Source organism: Hyla sarda, chromosome 3 (genome assembly GCF_029499605.1).
Source record: "Hyla sarda isolate aHylSar1 chromosome 3, aHylSar1.hap1, whole genome shotgun sequence".
NCBI classification, from domain to species: Eukaryota; Metazoa; Chordata; class Amphibia; order Anura; family Hylidae; genus Hyla; species Hyla sarda.
Genome location: NC_079191.1, coordinates 158,150,757 through 158,161,709, shown reverse-complemented (window position 1 = coordinate 158,161,709; position 10,953 = coordinate 158,150,757). Strand labels below are relative to the sequence as shown.

The following is a 10,953-nucleotide window of genomic DNA, read 5'->3' as shown; positions in this document are numbered from 1 at the left end:
GACTAGCCTCCCTGACACTTTTTCCCCTACCCCTCTTTCTAACTGTAACCCAGCTAACTGCCTGACTGTCCTGCAACTCCGTCCCACTGTCCTCCCCCACCTCTATTCCCGAGAGTGCCTGCTCAGTGAGCAGGAGACTCCTCTCCATGTTGTTAATGCTTCTCATTGTTGCCAGTCGCCCCTCTAGATGCAGGATCTGGGCTTCCAAACGGACAACTAGCACACATCTCGCACAACAATATGCACCCTCAAACTGTTGTTCAAGGATTGCATACATTGAACAGGATGTACATTGGACTGCATTTTCCAACATGGAGGCCATCTAGTTATGGGGATTTCACAAATGTATAGGAAAAAACATTCAGTCAAAATAACACTTAAAATTTTTTGTAGACCTTGTGGGTTCAAAAATTAACACTCACAGCGATCTCAACCTCCTGCTTTCAAACTCCAGTTTTTGAAACTCCTCTTTCACTCCCCCTCTTACACAGCAACACTCAGAAGAGCAAGCTCTCAATAAGAGTCCCATTAGAAAACGTATTTTATTTTTTATTTTTAAAAACAGTCCCTCACAGCCCTCGTTAGCCATTTTATTAAAATAAAAAAAATGCTGTTCATCGCTGTAGTCCAACAAATCCGCCATAATCCTCTGCATACTCAGATCTAAAACCAGAAGAAAAAAAATGGGTTAGTACATTTTTGGCGCTCTCCACTGAGCGGAGCTAAAGAGATCTGACCGGGATATGAGCGAGGGAGGTAAGTGGACCTCGTCTACTCTATACACTATATACAACTATCTATAGATAGCTGTACATCCTGTATACTGCCCAAAGGGGCTATAGAAGCAGGGAGTCCTGTCAGTATAGTGACGGATTCCCAGATCCTGTATACTATATACTGTATGCTATATGACCGGTGGAGGTATGCATCACTCATCACCTACTTATACTCCGTGGGCCTGGTGCTCTGCATTCGACCCACAGAGTGGTACCCTGAAGGCAGTGAAAAAACTGCCACAGGGTACAAAATTCCACACACCAGAAAAAAATTGCATTTTTTCTGGTGTACAAAACCAGTGGAAACCTAGCTTAACAGTGAAATGGACCCAGAGCCCTTCATATCTGGTGCCGCATGCCGAAATTCAAAGCTTTATTAATGTTACAACTAGAGATGAGCGAATCGAAGTTGACGAACCTGAATTCGTTACGAATTTCAGAAAGATTCGATTTGCAACGAAATACGAATATCACAGCGATTCTATCGCGCGAATCGCTTCATTAAACTCCATTTTACAGCGTTCCAGGCTATTGGAGACCTAAGATGGCAGATCCACATGTGAGTACATGGGGCAGGGGATTATGGGAGGGCAGGAAACAGCGGGGGGAATGAAGGTAGGCAGGCTGACCTTGAATCACATGTGAGATGCAGCTTATCAGTGTTCACTGACCCCTGTGATGTCACAGCCCCTATATAATCGGCGGCCATCTTCCATTTGGTCATTTCTCCTATGCACGAGATAGGGAAAGGAAGTGACTGCACGTCTGTGTGCTGATCGCATACAACGGCGTTATACAGCATATATGCAGCGGTGACATCAGCATTAGAGAAAGACACAGGGCACAGTGTTGCTGCAGTTCTGACCGAGAATGATTCTAGCAAAACCTCGTATTCTCGTTACTCAATATAGCAGGCATAGAGGTGCTACATAGCAGTCACCTGCGTCATAGATCTCATAGCTGTTTTACCTGTATGGAGCATCTAATCTCCTCTTTTTTCAGCCCAATTGAGTTTTTTCTGTTGCTCCACAAATCTGATTCTCACAATTGTGTGACAGAGTGCAATTTAGGGTTTAATCCCTGTAAAAAAAAAAATTCTGTGGAGCTGCCCAGTTGGGTCCTGCTGTTGTTCAGAAATAAGTCATATTAGTGTGGACTTTAGTGCCTTTTTACCATTTTTCACCTGTTACTCTGTCTCTGTGCTAAATTCAGTGTTATACCACATGTTATACACCTGCCGGTGTATGAAAGAAAAAAAAACTTTTTTCCTGCGTACAAATACGCTTAACAGTGGCCTTATCATTGCAAAGGGCCTACATACAAGCAAACAGCGTACCATATACCACCTTTTTTTCTGTCTCTGTGCTAAGTTCAGTGTTATACCACACGTTATACACCTGCCGGTGTATTAAAGAAAAAAAAAGTTTTTCCTGCGTAGAAATACGCTTATCAGTGGCCTTATCATTGCAAAGGGCCTACATACAAGCAAGTAGCATACCATATACTACCTTTTTTTCTGTCTCTGTGCTAAATTCAGTGTTATACCACACGTTATACACCTGCCGGTGTATTAAAGAAAAGAAAAAAGGTTTTCCTGCGTACAAATACGCTTAACAGTGCGCTCATCATTGCAAAGGGCATATATACAACCAAGTAGTGTACTATTTAGTACCTGTATTTCTGTCTCTGTGCTAAATTCATTGCTATTCCACACATTAGTATACAGCTGCTGGTGTATTTTTAAAAAAAAAGTGTTTTTTCTGCGTAGAAATACGCATACCAGTGCGCTCATCATTGCAAAGGGCATACATACAACAAAGGAGTGTACTATTTAGTAACTGTTATTCTGTCTAGGGCCTATATACTTTGAAAGGACAGCCGTAAGTAATCGCCTGCTGATGTTCTATACCCTCATAAACGCACTAAGTATGTCAGGCAGGGAAGTGCCAGGACGTGCACAGAGAAGGGGCAGAGGCCTACAAACGTCAGGCAGAGTTGGCAGCAGACTTGGGGCGAGTGGCAGCAGGAGTCGCAGCAATAGGCCTGAGCTCCCGTTAACACCCAGCGGTCGTGTCGTCGACCCATCTCTCCTCGTCAATTGGTTTGCACACTCATCCCCATCATCACAAGCAACATCTCACAACCCCAGTCAAGAGTCGGTGGGTTCCTCAGACACAACCCTCAGTTGGCATGGCCCGGGAGCAGTCCCCGTAATCCCATTGCCTTTGTCCTATGCTGTTCCCTCTCCCAAAGAAGTATCTCATGCTTTGGGTTCAGCTCCACTATTTAGTGAGGACGATGTAATAGAGGACTGTCACGATGCCGGCTGGCAGGTAGTGGATCCTCTGTGCCAGAGAGGGATTGGCGAGGACCGCGCTAGTGGACCGGTTCTAAGTCACTACTGGTTTTCACCAGAGCCCGCCGCAAAGCGGGATGGTCTTGCTGCGGCGGTAGTGACCAGGTCGTATCCACTAGCAATGGCTCACCTCTCTGACTGCTGATGATAGGCGAGGTACAAGGGAGTAGACAGAAGCAAGGTCGGACGTAGCAGATGGTCGGGGGCAGGCGGCAAGGTTCGTAGTCAGGGTGGATAGCAGAAGTTCTGGTACACAGGCTTTAGACACACAAAACGCTTTCACTAGGCACAAGGGCAACAAGATCCAGCAAGGGAGTGCATGGGAGGAGGTCAGATATAGTCAGAGACCAGGTGGAAGCCAATTAAGCTAATTGGGCCAGGCACCAATCATTGGTGCACTGGCCCTTTAAGTCTCAGGGAGCTGGCGCGCGCGCGCCCTAGAGAGCGGAGCCGCGCGCGCCAGCACATGACAGCAGGGGACGGGAACGGGTAAGTGACCTGGGATGCGATTCGCGAGCGGGCGCGTCCCGCTGTGCGAATCGCATCCCCAACGGCCATGACAGTGCAGCGCTCCCGGTCAGCGGGACTGACCGGGGAGCTGCAGGGAGAAAGACGCCGTGAGCGCTCCGGGGAGGAGCGGGGACCCGGAGCGCTAGGCGTAACAGTACCCCCCCCCCCTTAGGTCTCCCCTTTTTTTTGTCCGGTGACTGCCTCCCCTGGGATGAGGACACCGGGAAGGAATGGATGGTTTCCTCAATGGCAGGCAGTACAGCAGGAGTAGGAATGGGGAGGGAGGGCAGAGGGTGAAGCTTGGCACGGGGCAGGGAGACACAAGGACGGGAGCCATGAGGGGACACAGAGGCTTGCCTGAAGGGACTGGGAGGGGGGGAGAGGCATTTTCTGTGGCAGGCAGAGTCCCTAACGACCTTAGGGGGACCGGATACAGGAGGAACCACAGGGTCACGGCAGGGAGTACTGGGAACCGGTTTAAGGCAGTCCTTGGAACAAGAGGGACCCCAACTCTTGATCTCCCCAGTGGACCAGTCCAGGGTTGGGGAATGGTGTAGAAGCCAGGGTAGTCCAAGGAGAATTTCGGAAGTGCAATTGGGAAGGACCAAAAATTCAATTTTCTCGTGATGAGGTCCGATGCACATTAGGAGGGGCTCCGTGCGGTAACGCACGGTGCAATCCAACCTGGCTCCGTTGACCGCGGAAATGTGGAGTGGCTTGACAAGACGGGTCACCGGAATGCGGAATTTATTCACCAAGGACTCCCGAATAAAATTCCCAGAGGCACCAGAGTCCAGGCAGGCCACGGCTGAGAGGGAAGAGCTGGCTGAAGTAGAAATTCGTACAGGCACCGTGAGACGTGGAGAAGCCGACTTAGCATCAAGAGACGCCACACCCACGAGAGCTGGGTGCGAGCGTGCATTTCCCAGACGTGGAGGACGGATAGGGCAATCCACCAAAAAATGTTCGGTACTGGCACAGTACAGACAAAGATTCTCTTCCTTACGGCGATTCCTCTCTTCCAGGGTCAGGCGAGACCGATCCACTTGCATGGCTTCCTCGGCGGGAGGCCTAGGCGCAGATTGCAGTGGAGACTGTGGGAGAGGTGTCCAGAGATCTAAGTCTTTTTCCTGGTGGAGCTCTTGATGTCTCTCAGAAAAACGCATGTCAATGCGAGTGGCTAGATGAATGAGTTCATGCAGGTTAGCAGGAGTTTCTCGTGCGGCCAGAACATCTTTAACCCCTTAAGGACCGAGCCCTTTTTCACCTTAAGGACCGGAGCGTTTTTTGCAATTCTGACCACTGTCACTTTAAGCATTAATAACTCTAAGACGCTTTTAGTTATCATTCTGATTCCGAGATTGTTTTTTCGTGACATATTCTACTTTAACTTAGTGGTAAAATTTTATGGTAACTTGCATCCTTTCTTGGTGAAAAATCACCAAATTTGATGAAAAAAATGAAAATTTTGCATTTTTCTAACTTTGAAGCTCTCTGCTTGTAAGGAAAATGGATATTCAAAATATATTTTTTTGGGGTTCACATATACAATATGTCTACTTTATGTCTGCATCATAAAATTTATGAGTTTTTACTTTTGGAAGACACCAGAGGGCTTCAAAGTTCAGCAGCAATTTTGACATTTTTCACAAAATTTTCAAACTCGCTATTTTTCATGGACCAGTTCACGTTTGAAGTGGATTTGAAGGGCCTTCATATTAGAAATGCCCCATAAAAGACCCCATTATAAAAACTACACCCCCCAAAGTATTCAAAATGACATTCAATAAGTGTATTAACCCTTTAGGTGTTTCACAGGAATAGCAGCAAAGTGAAGGAGAAAATTCAAAATCTTCATTTTTTACACTCGCATTTTCTTGTAGACCCAATTTTTGAATTTTTGAAAGGGGTAAAAAGGAGAAAATTTTTACTTGTATTTGAAACCCAATTTCTCTCGAGTAAGCACATACCTCATATGTCTATGTTAATTGTTCGGCGGGCGCAGTAGAGGGCTCAGAAGGGAAGGAGCGTCAAATGGTTTTTGGGGGGCATGTCACCTTTAGGAAGCCCCTATGGTGCCAGAACAGCAAAAAAACACACATGGCATACCATTTTGGAAACTAGACTCCTCAGGGAACGTAACAAGGGGTAAAGTGAACCTTAATACCCCACAGGTGTTTCACGACTTTAGCATATGTAAAAAAAATTATATATTTTTTACCTAAAATGCTTGGTTTCCCAAAAATTTTACATTTTTAAAAAGTGTAATAGCAGAAAATACCCCCCAAAATTTGAAACCCAATTTCTCCCAATTCAGAAAACACCCCATATGGGGGTGAAAATTGCTCTGCTGGCGCACTACAGGTCTCAGAAGAGCAGGAGTCACATTTGGCTTTTTGAAGCAAATTTAGCTCTGGGGGCATGTCGCATTTAGGAAGCCCCTATGGTGCCAGAACAGCAAAAAAAAACACATGGCATACCATTTTGGAAACTAGACCCCTCGGGGAACGTAACAAGGGGTAATGTGAACCTTAATACCCTACAGGTGTTTCTCGACTTTTGCATATGTGAACATTTTTTATTTTTTTTTACCTAAAATGCTTGGTTTCCCAAAATTTTTACATTTTTAAAAAGGGTAATAGCAGAAAACACCCCCCAAAATTTGAAGCCCAATTTCTCCCGATTCAGAAAACACCCCATATGGGGGTGAAAAGTGCTCTGCTGGCGCACTACAGGTCCCAGAAGAGAAGGAGTCACATTTGGCTTTTTGAAAGCAAATTTTGCTCTGGGGGCATGCCGCATTTAGGAAGCCCCTATGGTGCCAGAACAGCAAAAAAAAAAACACATGGCATACCATTTTGGAAACTAGACCCCTCGGGGAACGTAACAAGGGGTAATGTGAACCTTAATACCCTACAGGTGTTTCACGACTTTTGCATATGTGAACATTTTTTATTTTTTTTTACCTAAAATGCTTGGTTTCCCAAAATTTTTACATTTTTAAAAAGGGTAATAGCAGAAAACACCCCCCAAAATTTGAAGCCCAATTTCTCCCGATTCAGAAAACACCCCATATGGGGGTGAAAAGTGCTCTGCTGGCGCACTACAGGTCTCAGAAGAGAAGGAGTCACGTTTGGCTTTTTGAAAGCAAATTTTGCTCTGGGGGCATGCCGCATTTAGGAAGCCCCTATGGTGCCAGGACAGCAAAAAAAAAAAAACACATGGCATACCATTTTGGAAACTAGACCCCTCGGGGAACGTAACAAGGGGTTAAGTGAACCTTTATACCCCACAGGTGTTTTATGACTTTTGTATACGTAAAAAAAAAAATTTTTTTTTTACCTAAAATGCTTGTTTTCCCAAAAAATTTACATTTTTAAAAAGGGTAATAGCAAAAAATACCCCAGAAAATTTGAAGCCCAATTTCTCCCGAGTACGGCGATACCCCATATGTGGCCCTAAACTGTTGCCTGGAAATACGACAGGGCTCCAAAGTGAGAGCGCCATGCGCATTTGAGGCCTAAATTAGGGATTGCATAGGGGTGGACATAGGGGTATTCTACGCCAGTGATTCCCAAACAGGGGGCCTCCAGCTGTTGTAAAACTCCCAGCATGCCTGGACAGTCAGTGGCTATCTGGCAATACTGGGAGTAGTTGTTTTGCAACAGCTGGAGGCTCCGTTCTGGAAACAGTGGCGTACCAGACGTTTTTCATTTTTATTGGGGAGGGGAGGGGGGCTGTGTAGGGATATGTGTATATGTAGTGTTTTTTACTTTTTATTTTATTGTGTGGTAGTGTAGTGTAGTGTTTTTAGGGTACAGTCGCATGGGCGGGGGGTTCACAGTAGTTTCTCGCTGGCAGTTTGAGCTGCGGCAGAAAATTTAACGCAGCTCAAACTTGCAGCCGGATACTTACTGTAATCCTCCGCCCATGTGAGTGTACCCTGTACGTTCACATTGGAGGGGGGAACATCCAGCTGTTGCAAAACTACAACTCCCAGCATGGACGGTCTATCAGTGCATGCTGGGAGTTGTAGTTTTGCAACCGCTGGATGCTCCGTTTTGGAAACAGTGATGTACCAGACGTTTTTCATTTTTATTGGGGAGGGGAGGGGGGCTGTGTAGGGGTATGTGTATATGTAGTGTTTTTTACTTTTTATTTTATTGTGTGTTAGTGTAGTGTAGTGTTTTTAGGGTACAGTCGCATGGGCGGGGGGTTCACAGTAGTTTCTCGCTGGCAGTTTGAGCTGCGACAGAAAATTTGCCGCAGCTCAAACTTGCAGCCGGATACTTACTGTAATCCTCCGCCCATGTGAGTGTACCCTGTACATTCACATTGGGGGGGGGAAACATACAGCTGTTGCAAAACTGCAACTCCCAGCATGTACGGTCTATCAGTGCATGCTGGGAGTTGTAGTTTTGCAACAGCTGGAGACACACAGGTTGTGAAACACCGAGTTTGGTAACAAACTCAGTGTTTTGCAACCAGTGTGCCTTCAGCTGTTGCAAAAGCTACAACCCCCAGCATGTACGGACAGCGGAAGGGCATGCTGGGTCTTGTAGTTATGCAACAGCCGGAGGCATACTACATTGGCTGGGGATGCTGGGGATTGTAGTTATGCAACAGCTGGAGACACACTGGTTTACTACTTAACTCAGTGTGCCTTCAGCTGTTGCAAAACTACAACTCTCAGCAGTCACCGACAGCCAACGGGCATGCTGGGAGTTGTAGTTATGCAACCACCAGATGCACCACTACAACTCCCAGCATGCACTTTAGCTGATTGTGCAAGCTGGGAGTTGTAGTTACACAACAGCTGAAGGTACACTTTTACATAGAAAGAATGTGCCTTCAGCTGTTGCAAAACTATAAGTCCCAGCATGCCCATAAGGGCATGCTGGGAGTTGTGGTGGTCTGCCTCCTGCTGTTGCATAACTACAGCTCCCAGCATGCCCTTGTTGCATGCTGGGAGCTGTTGCTAAGCAACAGCAGGAGGCTGTCACTCACCTCCAACGATCCAGCAGCACAGGTCAGTCCCTCGTCGTTGCCGCCGCCGCCGCTGCTCCTGGGGCCCCGATCCCAACAGGGACGCCGGGGATCGGGGTCCCCAGCACCGGGGGTCGTCTTCCCGCACCCGCTCACGTCCTCCGGAAGAGGGGCGGAGCGGGTTGCGGGAGTGACACCCGCAGCAGGCGCCCTGATTGGTCGGCCGGCCGACGAATCAGGGCGATCGTGAGGTGGCACCAGTGCCACCTCACCCCTGCTGCCTCTGGCTGTTCGGGGCCGTCTCTGACGGCCCCGATCAGCCAGTAATTCCGGGTCATCGGGTCACTGGAGACCCGATTGACCCGGAATCTGCCGCAGATCGCTGGACTGAATTGTCCAGCGATCTGCGGCAATCGCCGACATGGGGGGACATAATGACCCCCCTGGGCGATATGCCGGGATGCCTGCTGAACGATTTCAGCAGGCATCCGGCTCCGGCTCCCCTCCGGCTAGCGGTGGGGGCCGGAAATGCTCAGGGCGTATCCATACGCCCTCGGTCCTTAAGGACTTGGAAACGGGGGCGTATGGATACGCCCTATGTCCTTAAGGGGTTAATGTTGCTGGATAGGCCTTTTTTAAAGGTCGCGCAGAGGGCCTCATTATTCCAGGATAGTTCAGAAGCAAGAGTACGGAATTGTATGGCGTACTCGCCAACGGAAGAATTACCCTGGACCAGGTTCAGCAGGGCAGTCTCAGCAGAAGAGGCTCGGGCAGGTTCCTCAAAGACACTTCGAATTTCCGAGAAGAAGGAGTGTACAGAGGCAGTGACGGGGTCATTGCGGTCCCAGAGCGGTGTGGCCCATGACAGGGCTTTTCCAGACAGAAGGCTGACTACGAAAGCCACCTTAGACCTTTCAGTAGGAAACTGGTCCGACATCATCTCCATGTGCAGGGAACATTGCGAAAGAAAGCCACGGCAAAACTTAGAGTCCCCATTAAATTTGTCCGGCAAGGACAGGCGGAGGCTAGGAGTGGCCACTCGCTGCGGAAGGGGTGCAGGAGCTGGCGGAGGAGATGATTGCTGCTGAAGTTGCGACTGAAGTTGGTGCACAATGGTGGACATTTCCGACAGCTGGTGGGTTAGATGGGCGATCTGTCGGGATTGCTGGGCGACCACCGTGGTGATATCAGAGATATAAGGCAGAGGGACCTCAGCAGGATCCATGGCCGGATCTACTGTCACGATGCCGGCTGGCAGGTAGTGGATCCTCTGTGCCAGAGAGGGATTGGCGAGGACCGCGCTAGTGGACCGGTTCTAAGTCACTACTGGTTTTCACCAGAGCCCGCCGCAAAGCGGGATGGTCTTGCTGCGGCGGTAGTGACCAGGTCGTATCCACTAGCAACGGCTCACCTCTCTGACTGCTGATGATAGGCGAGGTACAAGGGAGTAGACAGAAGCAAGGTCGGACGTAGCAGATGGTCGGGGGCAGGCGGCAAGGTTCGTAGTCAGGGTGGATAGCAGAAGTTCTGGTACACAGGCTTTAGACACACAAAACGCTTTCACTAGGCACAAGGGCAACAAGATCCGGCAAGGGAGTGCATGGGAGGAGGTCAGATATAGTCAGAGACCAGGTGGAAGCCAATTAAGCTAATTGGGCCAGGCACCAATCATTGGTGCACTGGCCCTTTAAGTCTCAGGGAGCTGGCGCGCGCGCGCCCTAGAGAGCGGAGCCGCGCGCGCCAGCACATGACAGCAGGGGACGGGAACGGGTAAGTGACCTGGGATGCGATTCGCGAGCGGGCGCGTCCCGCTGTGCGAATCGCATCCCCAACGGCCATGACAGTGCAGCGCTCCCGGTCAGCGGGACTGACCGGGGAGCTGCAGGGAGAAAGACGCCGTGAGCGCTCCGGGGAGGAGCGGGGACCCGGAGCGCTAGGCGTAACAAGGACAATCAGCAGCTAATGGGCAGCCAAGAATATGAGGAGACATGTGTTGCTTACTCCGCAAGGCGGGCAAGTAGTGATGCGGAGAGTGACGTCGGAGGCGGTGTTTCAATTGTTCAGGGTCCTGAGGCAGACACTGTTGTGGAACACGAGGAGGACATCAGTGACGTGCACACATCTTTTGATGATGATGATGATGAAGCCGATCGCAATTGGGAGCCGGGTGCAGAAGCTGGGGCTTCATCATCATCAGGAGAAGAGATTTGCTCTTTGTCTATGAGGCAGCAAGGCGGTAGCACGGTTGGCAATCAGCGTGGTGGAGGTAGTAGTGGAAATTCAGGAGCCAAACGTGCCAGGGGGAGACCACCTGCTTCGCAGCAA

General features: G+C 49.0%; 1 long non-coding RNA gene across 1 annotated transcript in view; it reads right to left on the bottom strand.

Moving 5' to 3' along the window:
* Window positions 1-530: 530 nt before the first annotated feature.
* The window catches only part of LOC130361819 (uncharacterized), a 66,979-nt gene continuing 56,556 nt past the window's right edge, over window positions 531-10,953 (bottom strand). Inside the window, exon 3 of the long non-coding RNA XR_008891164.1 lies at window positions 531-663. This is a non-coding gene — a long non-coding RNA (uncharacterized LOC130361819). The remainder of the gene's footprint in view (window positions 664-10,953) is intronic.